Source organism: Nycticebus coucang, chromosome 1 (genome assembly GCF_027406575.1).
Source record: "Nycticebus coucang isolate mNycCou1 chromosome 1, mNycCou1.pri, whole genome shotgun sequence".
Lineage (NCBI taxonomy): Eukaryota > Metazoa > Chordata > Mammalia > Primates > Lorisidae > Nycticebus > Nycticebus coucang.
Window position 1 is genome coordinate 120,037,903 of NC_069780.1, and position 12,337 is coordinate 120,050,239.

The 12,337-nt window shown below is 37.0% G+C and overlaps 1 pseudogene; it reads left to right on the forward strand.

Moving 5' to 3' along the window:
• Positions 1-8,819: 8,819 nt before the first annotated feature.
• On the forward strand, positions 8,820-9,689 carry LOC128591073 (PSME3-interacting protein-like; annotated as a pseudogene).
• The last annotated feature ends 2,648 nt before the right edge of the window (positions 9,690-12,337 follow it).

Consider the following 12,337-nt stretch of genomic DNA (forward strand, 5'->3'; position numbering starts at 1 on the left):
AGGCTGTTTAACAGTTATTTTTTTTTTTAATAAGTAGAAAAAATATACTCTAAAATAACAAGTAAAAAGTATAGTACAGTAAATACATAAACTAATAACATAGTCATCACATATCATTATCAAGTATTATATACTGAACATAATTGTATGTGGTGGACTTTTACATGACTGGCAGTGCAATAGGTTTGTTTACACCAGCATCACCACAAATACACTTTTAATGCATTTCACTATGACATTATGATGGCTACAGTGTCAGTAGGCAATAGGAATTTTTCAGTTCCATTATAATCTTATGGGACCACTGTTGTATATAGGTCAGTCATTGACTGAAATGTTGTATGTGGGGCTGACTATATGAATAAAAGTGAGCTTTGCTTGAATTTACTCCCACATTTTACCACTCACTTCTGTAAGAAGAAGAAGCAAAATCATTTTGTCAAATAATTATAACTTGCACTCTTATTTCTATGGCATTCTTCGATAAGAAAAAATTTTCACATGAAAAACATTGCACATTATAAATCATAAGACAGTTACTTGCATGAAAAGTTCAAACATGAAAAGGAGTCAATAAAACCAAAAATGTTTATTCATTTTTGATACATTTCCTTGCTTCTCCAAACCTTAAAAATAAACTTATTATTATCATATAGTTCTATAAAATTTTATCATATACAATAGATTAATGTGGTAATCACCACAATCAAGATGCAGAACTATTTCTCCACTCCAGAGAAACTCCTTTATGCTACTTCTTCATAGTCACACTCTTCCCTAACTCTAACCCCTGGCACCACCCAGCTATTCTCCATCACTATAATTTTTGCATTTTAAGAATGTTATATGAAAAGAAACAAACAATATGCAATCTTTTGAGATTTGCTTTGTTTAAATTCTTTCAGTGACTGGGAAGGTACTAATTTTTGGCGCTGTTCTTTTTTGGATGTGTTTCCTAACATTGAACTGTAATGGCCTATAAACAAGTGAACAAGTCTCTGTTTTAACATTGAGCTGAAATGGCTTATGCTGGCTGCTGCCAATGAGTCTGAGGCCCTCAGTAGAAGTGTGGTCCTTTTTCCATGTAGCAGAATGTCAAGATACTTGAAGATAGTCATCACGATCTCACACATCTATTCCAGCATAAACATTCACACTCTCCTTCAATTCTTTCTATGATGAGCTGTTTCATCATCTTATTTGCTTTTTTGTAAGACAGTCTCCGATTTCTTATGATGCAAAATATTGAACAAAATATGTTTAGTGATACAGTTGGAGTCTATACATTTTCCAATTATACATATCCATTGCAGGAAATAATGAAATATCTTTACCTTTCATTTAGTATGAGCATTTTCTCAGATCATTAAACCAGATCATTAAACCATATTTGTAAATGTGTTTTTAAAAATTTAAGCTGAATGCTTCACTTTAAAATTGTGTTTATTTTTTGAATGTGTTACATGAATATGCTACAAAATTCAAAATGTTGAAGAGGTTTTAAAGTAAAAAACCATGATCCCCAGACTTTTAGTTGAATATAATATGCTATGATATATTCCAGAAAGCCCTTTTTTAGATATATAATTCTTTATGATGGATGTTCTATTATATGGCTATATCATCTTTTTAACTATTCATCTTAAAACTCTTTTGCTCTTATAAATAATTTCATTATACACTTCTTTACAACTTTATCAATATACAGTGTGTCCATAAAGTTCATGTGCAATTTAAAATAGCCAAGTATTACTTTAAGATTATTTCTTAAATTCCTAGAAGAAAATTGCTGCATCAAATAGTACAGCAATTTGGCTTATACATAATAACTTTCCACAAAACTACTATTTTATAAAGTACCAGCAGTATTTAGGTGTTCATTTGTGATAAATTTTTTCCAGCTTATTAAATGTCTAAAGGTGTTTCGTACATGCTGGTTTCTGTCCATCTTACACAATTAAATGTACTTGTTTTTTAATTTTTACTAAATATAATACCTTATGATTAATATTTATGCTATAGTTTATTTTATCTCTTTACATGTCTGTTTTATTCATCAGATTTTAAAGTCCTGCAGTCTAAGGAAAATACTTCATTCATTATTCTGGAGCCTAACATGGACATTTACAAGAGTAGATATTCCATATTTTTGTGACATCTAAATGAGCTAATAAATTTAAAAATCCCTACTAGTTTGTTGGACTCTATCCATAGACTCATAATTTTATCAATTCTAATTATCTAGAATTTAGTCCAAAGTTAACATCAAGCTGTTTTAAAGTTTGGATAGGAAAACAAACACCCTATCCTTGTCAACTTTAAATCAGGCAAAGATTTGGGTTCTATATCTTCATTCAAATCAATGACATACAATGTTGACCCAATTGGGACTGTGGATCTATACAAAAACCTTTAGATAGGCTGACTGACAAGCATGAGTCAGTACCCTTTGGGTGCTAAATCATTCTCTGAAGGTTATATCATGAAGCCTCCCCTCACAATTTACAAGTATATGATGAAAAATATCAATAATACCTCATGGGCTCAGATAAATACTGTCTACTGCATTTTATTGGAAGACTAGCATAGCGACCTTGTTAAGAAGAAAATTAGACTGAAGTAAATTATTGTTGGTAACTCCATACTGTATTGCATTGATTATAAATGTTCTCAGAGCACACTTTAATAGTTCTTTCTAGATTCTTGCCAAGAATCCACCTGGTCTTGACTGGGGATTATAGGTATTGGAGAATCTCAGTTGAATTGATTTCCATCTTGTATCACTGGAAGGGACCCCTTTAGGTATCCATGATCTTTTCCTGCATTTCTGAGGATCTGTGACTACTTGGGACTACTGAAAAGTCCTTTTTTCTCTTCTCCCTTTTAAGGCAGCTTGAAAAAAGAAAAAAGTCCTTTTTCCTCTGAGTAGTTTGGATAGAATTGAGTAAAGTACTCACATACAGCTGTTACTTCTGCTACAGATCAAGGAGGTGAGGAGTGGGAAGCATTTATCAATCAAACGGAAGTGCTTTCTCTGAGCCTATGAAACTCTTCAGGGGATCTTTGGATAGTGGTTTGGCTGCCACATGTTTTCATGGTTCTGGTAATGCTTGGTAACCCTACCAGGTCTCTTTCAAACCTGGGAAATCTGTCAGAGTAGAGACTGATTTGTAATTTGCTACCTCCACTCTGTTTCACATAGTCCCTTCAACCTTCTCCATCCTCCCACTACCTGTTTCATTAACTTTTATTCACTCCAACCCAGGAAAACCTAATTGTGATGGTTAGTTTGACATGTAAACTTGTCTGGGTTAAGGGATATCTAGATAGCTGGTAAAACATTGCTTCTGGGTGCCTTGTGAGGGTATTTCTAGAAGAAATTAGCATTTGAATCAGTAGACTGAGTAAAAAGCTCTACTCTCACCACTATGCATGGGCACTATCCAAACAATCCTATTTAGGGGCACACCCAACTAGGACAAAAAAGGCAGAGGAGGGATGAATTTGCTCTATTCTTGAGCTGGGACACCCATCTTCTGTCTGTGGACAGCAGAGCTCCTGATTCTTGGGCCTTCACACTCCAGGACTTACACCAGCACTACCCTCCAATTCTCAGGCCTTGAATTAGAGATTACATTATTGGCTTCCCTGAGTCTCAGGCCTTTGAACTTGAATGGAATTACACCACTGGCTTTCCTGGGTCCAGCTTAAAGCCAATAGATCTTGGATCTCCATGAATGCATTAGCCAATTTCCATAATAAAAATTGCTAGTCTGCCTATATCGATCTATCTATCAATCTATCTAATCTATCTTAAAAAGATAAGCTGAGGCACAATAAAGTTTTAATGAGTATATTTAAGTAGTAATTCATGAATTGGGCAACTCCACACCAAAAGTGGTTTGAGAGTTCCACTGAGGGAACACAGGCGGGGGGGCTTTTATAGAAAGTATATGGAAGTAGAGCAAAAAAAATTTTTTTTTGATTACAGTTATACAGTTGCCTTATTTGATCTATCCCTTTGGACAGTCCCTAGTTAGAGAATTACAAGATTTTTGGCTGCTTCTGATTGGTTGAACTTAAGTTCTGTTTTTAAAAAAATATCTTCATTTGTAAGAGATAGCTCAGTTTAAGTTTCCCTGTGTCTGCAAATCAAGCAAGGTTAAATTATGAGGTCTAAATGGCTTTGTCTGCTCAGGGATTCTTCAGGTGCAGTCTCCATTTTAATTTGCTTTAACAATATGCATCTCCTATTGGTTTTGTTTCTCAGGAGAACCCTAATACACAAGTCTATTACAGATATTACTGGATTCTCTTTAAACTCTGCATTAACTTTGTAGGGCTGCTATACAAAATTACCACAAACTAGTGGCTGACAACAACAGAAATTTATTCTCTGACAGTTCTGAGGCCAGAAGTCTGAAATCAAGGTGGAAACAATGCTGTCTTTCCTCTGGAGGATCTAAGGGAGAATCCATTCTTGGCCTCCTCCAGCTTCTGGTGGCTGTCAGCATTCCTTGTTTTTGCCCACATTACTCCAATCTCTGCCTCTCTGGTCACATTCCCTCTCCTCTTCTCTGGCTCGGCACCATAGCCCAGTGGGGAGGGTGCCAGCCACATATACTGAGGCTGGTGGGTTCGAGCCCAGCCTGGGCCTGCTAAACAAAAATGATAACTGCAACCAAAAAATAGCCAGGTATTGTGGCAGGCGCCTATAGTCCCAGCTCCTTGGGAGGCTGAGGCAAGAGAATCGCTTAAACCCAAGTGTTGGAGGTTCCTGTGATCTGTGACACTACGGTACTCTACCCAGAGCAATATAGTGAGACTCTGTCTTAAAAATAAATAAATAAATAAATAGCTGTGCTTCATCTAAAAAAAAAATAAAAGAAGTATATGTCAATGAATTTATAGCCCAGAAGATAATCCAGAATGATCTCCTCATTTCAAGATTCTTAATTACATCTACAAAATTTCTTTTTTCCAAATAAGCTGACGTTCACAGTTTCCAGGGTTAGGACCTGATTTATCTTTTGAAGGACCACCATTCAACCTAGTACATCTTCTTTAAAATAGCATTTTCCTTTTTTTAAGCTCTGCCTCTTGACCTTTGAGGAAATTCAAAGGTTTTTTTTTTCCATCACTTTAGCTTTCAAGACTTGTGTCTCTGTTGTAAGTATTTTTTTTCTTTTCTTTTTTCTTTTTTTTTGCAGTTTTTGGCCGGGGCTGGGTTTGAACCCGCCACCTCCAGCATATGGGGCTGGTGCCCTACTCCTTTGAGCCACAAGTGCCACCCTGTTGTATGTATTTCTTTGGCAAATGCAATCAATTCTTTTGTTTTAATCGCTTTTTTCTAATTTCTCCTTCTTTGGGCCAAATGAATATGGCATCAATGGGAAGAGAAGTCACTTAGTCAAAGAGCCAGTAATTCAGGATTTAAGATTTCTGTCTTTCATCCTGAAGCCAGACATTTCCCCGCGTTTAGCATTGTAGGGCTTCTTCTGTTTTTCGCGTTCCTCAAAGATGGGGACTATTGTTCTCAGATCTCATTTGTACTCCATCCTCCAAAGCCTCTAGAATGTAAACCATGATATAATCTAAAAAATACAGGTACTTTCTTATAATTTCTTCTTCTATATGAGAACAATATTGCATCCTTGTCAATATTTTTACTATTCTTTTGAGTAATATTAACAAGTTGTTATTTATCGAATAACCACTGTGAACCCGGCTCAATGTTTTCAATGTGTTATTTCCATTTTTTGGAATAATTCTATGAGAAAGATATGGTTATTTCCATTTTATAGATGGGGACAAGGAGACTCAAAGTAACGTACCTACTAATGTTGCCAAAAGAAGACATTTCAACAAATTTAGTTTCAAAATCTAATTGGCTTTTATTAGTGATTCTAGAATCAGGCAGCATCTCATTTTATAAAATAGACTAGGTGCTCTGATAAGATAAGCAGAGGAGTTGGTCTTTCTAGGCAGAAAAAGGATAATGAAGGCAGAAATGAGGAACAAAAAGTGGACTGGTCATTTCAAAGTTACTTTCCTTATAGGGTTAATGATGAGGGGACTTTCTTCTCATGTTAGCTAAAACCGGCTTGTTTGAAGATTTGGTTCATCTCTATCCTGATTTCTTGGAAGGTCAGATAAAACTTAGTTTGGGTTTGGACTTGGAATTTTGGTTTGGTCTGGTAGGGCTAGTGCATGAGCTGAGTGCAAAACAATGGCCTACCATACATTTTAACAGTGTTAAAATGGAGAATTCAAACTAGGTTTGTCTGACCCCACAAACACGTGTTTTTTCTACTATGTCATCCCACTTTGCAAGTTTTCTTTGTAGAAAATGAAGCAAATAGTAGGGAAATGTGAATTCTCTGTCAGTTCTAACCTTACACCAGAAGCTGCAAGTGGGTTTTCCCCTTCCTTGATCATCTGGTTCTGAGCTGATTTTTAAAAGGCCTATTCTTTGTCTTCTTTTAGCATTTTTTGCAAGTCTCTCCTCATTTGTTGGCTTCAGGTTTCTTGACACTATTCTTTAGGGCCCATATTACCTTCTTATAATTATCCTTGGTATGTGGTTGCTTTCTCCCAAGGTTTCTGTCACTTCCAATTAGCCAAGCAATTCCTCCTTGTTGGTCAGAATTAGGTTCCCCAGTTGTTCTGCTGGGACATTAAATCATGAGAAAGGCATGTCAAAAACGTGTCAGGTATTTTGATTTTAGCCCAATAAAACTTTTAAAAGGTGTCCAGCTGTTTGAATTTTCATTTTTGATTGTTGCACTGCTACAGGTATTGACAAATAGTATACTGTAGGGCAGGCGTCCTCAAACTGAGGACATGAAGCAGTGTGAATTGTATTTGTTCCCGTTTTGTTTTTTACTTCAAGATAAGATATGTGCAGTGTGCATAGGAATTTGTTCATAGTTTTTTTTTTTTTTAAACTACAGTCCGGCCCTCCAACAGTCTGAGGGACAGTGAATTGGCCACCTGTTTAAAAAGTTTGAGGACGCCTGCTGTAGGGCATTGTGGTGTCAATAATGAATCCTTTTATGAAGAATTGCCTGTGTCAGTACATGTTAGGAACCAATTTAAAATCCCTTGCATAAAACTCTGTAAAGCAGTTCCAACCTTCCCATTGTCTGTATGTACGTGTGGTTATTTTAGCATATTTCCATTTTTCATCCTTTACTCAAGTTCACTACAAGGGAAAACATTTTCTAATAAACTAATTTATTTTTGTGTATAATTCCAAAGCAGAAAATGGGAAGTGGGGTAGGGTATATGACCTCTCTGAGGTAGAACATATGTCAGAAAATCTATGAATTAAGAGCATAGACAGATGGCTATGCATTTGGGTGGGAAAAATATTATGGCCTTAAGTTTTGCTAACTTCTAAGTGAAATTTAGCATTTACTTCACTTGTAAGTATAAACAATAAACCACAGCATTATTAAAAATACCGGAGACTTTTCACCTATGAAAATCACAAATATTTTCCTATAACATCATTAGTTGTAAATACAATTGGAGCTCATTACTTCAAAATTATAGATGTCATCAGATGCTCCCCTAAATTTTGTTATTTAATGCATTAATTAAAAAGCACATGTATACATGTTAAATATTTTGATTACTGTATTTTAATATAATTTGTTTTATTTATATTTGGTATTATATTTTATGCATTTAAAAAAATTATTGAGAGAAAGGCTTTCTAGGCTGCACCAGACTACCAAAGAGCTCCATGGCACAAAAGAAGTTAAGAATGTTCATTGTAGGTGGACATGTTGGCTCACACCTGTGCTTTGGGAAGCTGGGGGTGGGACAAGCTCTTGAGAGGCCAGCAGTGCCAGACCAGCCTTCAGTGTGCTAGTGCATGCCTGTAGTACTAGCTACTTGGAAAGCTGTGGCAGGAGGATTGCTTGAGCTCAAGAGTTCAAGGCTACAGTGAGCCATGACTGCACCACTGTACCCCAACCTGGGCAACAGAGCTAAATCCTGTCTGGAAAAGAAAAAAAAAAAAGATATCTGTTACGGACTCTGGCATGGTGGTTAAGAGCATGTAGTCTGGTGTCACCTTGGTTGGGTTCAAATTCTGCTCTCCTACCTATGACTTTTGCTAAGTTATGTGTAGCTTTTATGCCTCAGATTCTTCATGTGTAAAATGCATATAATAATACTCATCTAAAAGTCTTGCTATGAGGATGAAGTAATATCAATAATGAGTTTCACTGGCATATTGATTTTTTTTTTTTACCTCCACATCCTATAAAAATGAGTTTCTCTATAAAAAGTTTTATTTGGGTCCTAAAAATTGATTAGTTCTAAATGAATAGTTATATAAATTACATGTGTGTTATAAAGAAGAGCAATACAATGAAGACTTACGTACTATCTATCCATCCAGTTTAAGGAGAAAAATGGGGGGGGAAGCAGAAAGAGGGATGGAGGGAGGAGGGTGGGGCCTTAGTGTGTGTCACATTTTATGGGGGCAAGACATGATTGCAAGAGGGACTTTACCTAACGATTGCAATCAGTGTAACTGGCTTATTGTACCCTCAATGAATCCCCAACAATAAAAAAAAAGCAAAAACAAAAACAAAGTAGGAACAGGAGGAACAGGAAGCCCTGAAGGGTCAAAAGGAATACAAAAGCAAAGGCTATTTTCTTTCTTTTTTTTTTTTTTTTCTCTTTTTTCTTTTCTTTCCTTTCTTTTTTTCTTAATGAGCCGACGACTTTGTGCTGGCGCTTTGGGGCAGGTGCCGCCGACGTGAGGGGGTCTCGCCTCTCGCGCGCTGGTAGGTTGAGTGTTCCATTACGGATGGAGGGGTGACGGTAACCTTGTTATCAAAAAGAGGTTTGTCTCTCAGGCAGAACTAGATGAACGGCGCAAAAAGAGGCAAGAAGAATGGGAGAAAGTTCGAAAACCTGAAGATCCAGAAGACTGTCCAGAGGAGGTTTATGACCCTGGGTCTCTATCTGAAAGGCTGCAGGAACTGAAAGACAGGAAGCAGCGGGAGCGGGAGGAGCAGTTCAAATTCAAACCTGGTGAGATGCTCAGATGAAGATGAGACCAACTTTCTTGACGAAGTTTCTCCACAGCCGGAACTAATAGAAAAGCAAAGAAGAGAAGAACTGAAAGAACTGACAGAATACAGAAATAATCTCAAGAAGGTTGGAATTTCTTCAGAAAACAAGAAGAAAGTGGAAAAGGAAGTGACTGTGAAATCCATAGAAAACAAGAACAAGTTCTCCCAGGCGAAGCTGTTGGCAGGAGCTGTGAAGCGTTAAGAGCTCAGAAAGTGGCAACAGTGTGAAAAGACTGAAACCAGACCCTGCCCCAGATGACAAAAATCAAGAGGCCTCGTCCTGCAAGTCTCTTGGAAACCCTTCCCTGAGTGGCCCCTCCATCCACTGCCCCTCGGCCGCGGTCTGTATTGGCATCCTCCCAGGCTTGGGCGCCTACTCTGGGAGCAGCCACTCTGAGTCCAGCTCAGACAGTGAAGGGCACCATCAACGCCACCGGGAAGATTGTCTCCTCCATCTTCCGAACCAACACCTTCCTTGAGGCCCTCTGGCTCCTCTGTCCTTACCGAGGGAGCTCCTCCCCAAGGGTAGATCGGACCATTCTTTTTGTCTACAGGCATCACATCTGTCAAAAAAAACTTTGCCTACTTCCATGACATTTTTAACCTAATCTAAAAAAAAAAAAAAAAAGTAGGAACATAACATTTATTATCCACACTGTGGCAATTTGGAGAGTGAAAGAGAATGCTAGTTATTTTCCTAGTTAGCATACTAGGAAAATCAGCAAACTAGGACTTTGCCAAGCAAATCAGACTGTCTGGCCAAACCAACATGTGTGATTACCATATGCTCAAGTTCCTGTGTGCCCTTTCCTTCTTTCATTCTCTTCCCTCTGTAGCTAAAGAAAATCACTATCTTGAATTTTGTGGTTGTCATTCTATTGCTTTTATTTATAGATTTACTTCTTATGTTTGTACCTTTAAGACAGTGGTTCTCAACCTTCCTAATGCCACAACACTTTAATACAGTTCCTCGTGTTGTGGTGACCCAACCATAAAATTATTTTTGTTGCTACGTCATAACTGAAATTTTGCTGCTGTTATGAATTGTAATGTAAATATCTGATATGCAGGAGAGCCCCAAAGGGGCCATGACCCACAGGTTGAGAACTGCTGCTTTAAGATCTTCTTTACTTTTATTGGTAAATTATATATGAGGAATTATACTGTAATATTACTTTGTGAATTTTTTGTCCAACATTTTGTTAATGAGATTCATCCACATTCATAGACTTGTAATTCATTTTTCCACTACTGTATTCTATGGTACAAGAATACACAATGTATTTAACCATTCTACTGTTAGAGGACAGTGGAGTTTTTTCCCCAGTTTTTATTGTTAAGAATTTTCTTGCCCATGTCTCCTGGTACATATTTTTCCTAGGCCATAGAAGTTGTGTATCTTTAGGTTTACTGAAGAACACCAAATTGTTTCCCTAAATTGATTATATCAATTTATACTCCAAGCAGCAATGTATAAATGTTATGGTGATATTGTCAGACTTTTTAAATTTTTCCTCATCTAGTTGGTATGAAATGATACTTTCTTGTGGTTGGATATTTCTTTAGATTTTTTCCTCTATCAGGTACCTATTTAGGGTAGGAGTGGGGTGGAGACCTGATCTCCTTTTTTATTGAATTGTAGTAGCTCTTTACACAATCTGAATTCTAATCTTTTTGCCAGTAATATATGTTGCAAAGATCTCCCAGTTGTGACTTGTCTTTCATTATCTTCATGGTGTTTTTTTTCCTTTTTAACTATTTATTACAACAAATGTTAAAACATACAGTTGCCCCCTATACTGGCTATTTTGCTTTCCATGGTTTCAGTTACCTAGAGTTAACTCCAATCTAAAAATATTAAATACAATAATCCCCCAAATACATACTTCATTTTAAATTGAACATAGCTCTGAGAAGTGTGATGAATCCTGCCCTTGTGATCTGTCCCTTTGTCCAGTGTATCCCTGCTGTATACACTATCTGCCTGTTAGTCACCTTGCAGCTTTTGTGGTTATCAGATTGAGTGTAGCAGCATGGCAGTGCTTGTGTTCAAGTAATCCTTTTACTTATCATGGCCCTGAACTGCAAGAGTATGACAGTAACAATTTGGATATTCCAAAGGGAAGCTGTACAGTACTTCATTTAAGTGGAAACATAAAAATTTCCATATAAAAGTCAGCCCACATCACAAAGTCCCAAAATACCAGATGCTGGCATGGATGTGAAAAGAAAGGAATACTTCTACACTGCTGGTGGGATTGCAAACTAATACAGCCTTTTTGGAGAGAAGCATGGAGAAACCTCAAAGATCTAAAAGTAGATCTTCCATTTGATGCTGCAATCGCATTACTAGGTATCTACCAAGAAAAACAAAAATCATTTTACCACAAAGACGTTTGCACTCAAATGTTTACTGTAGCTCAATTCATAATTGCCAAGTCATGGAAGCAACCTAAGTGCCCATCAACCCATGAATGGATCAACAAACTGTGATATGTTTATACATATACACACACACACACACACACTCACACATATCACATACCACAGTTTTTTGATATTTGTTGATGTTTGTTGCATGTATGTGTGTGTGTGTGTATATATATATATATAGTGGAATATTATTCAGCCATTAAAAAGATGGAGACTTCGCATCTTCTATATTTACCTGGATGGAGTTGAAATACATTCTTCTTAGTAAAGTATTGCAAGAATGGAAAAATAAATATCCAGTGTACTCAATACTAATATAAAGTCAATACATAAACAATTACATGTCCTAAGAACAATAAACACTATTGTAGTCCAGCTGGGGGCAGAGGGAAGTGGGGGGGGGGAGACACACAGCAGAAGGAGGGAGGGCAGGAGGCGGGATCTCACCTATTGTGCACATTGTGAGGGTGTATAACACACACACCGGGTGAGGGGCTCTTCTACAAATGGAATTTTACCCTGTGAGAACAATGTAACCTAAAAATTGTGCCCTCATTTTAATTTGAATAAAGTTAAAAAAAAAAAAAGTTCTTGACTTATGGGGAAAAACTGTACACACAGGGAGGCCATAAAGTTTGTGTGCAATTTAACAGTATAACATAGTAAATTGCACACAAACTTTATGGACAGCCTGCATAGGATTTGATGCCATCCCTGATTTCAGGCACCCACCAAGTCTTGGAATGTATCCCCTGCAGATACGGGAAAACTGCTGTATGGAAAAGTATGCAGAATAATAATTTATTAAC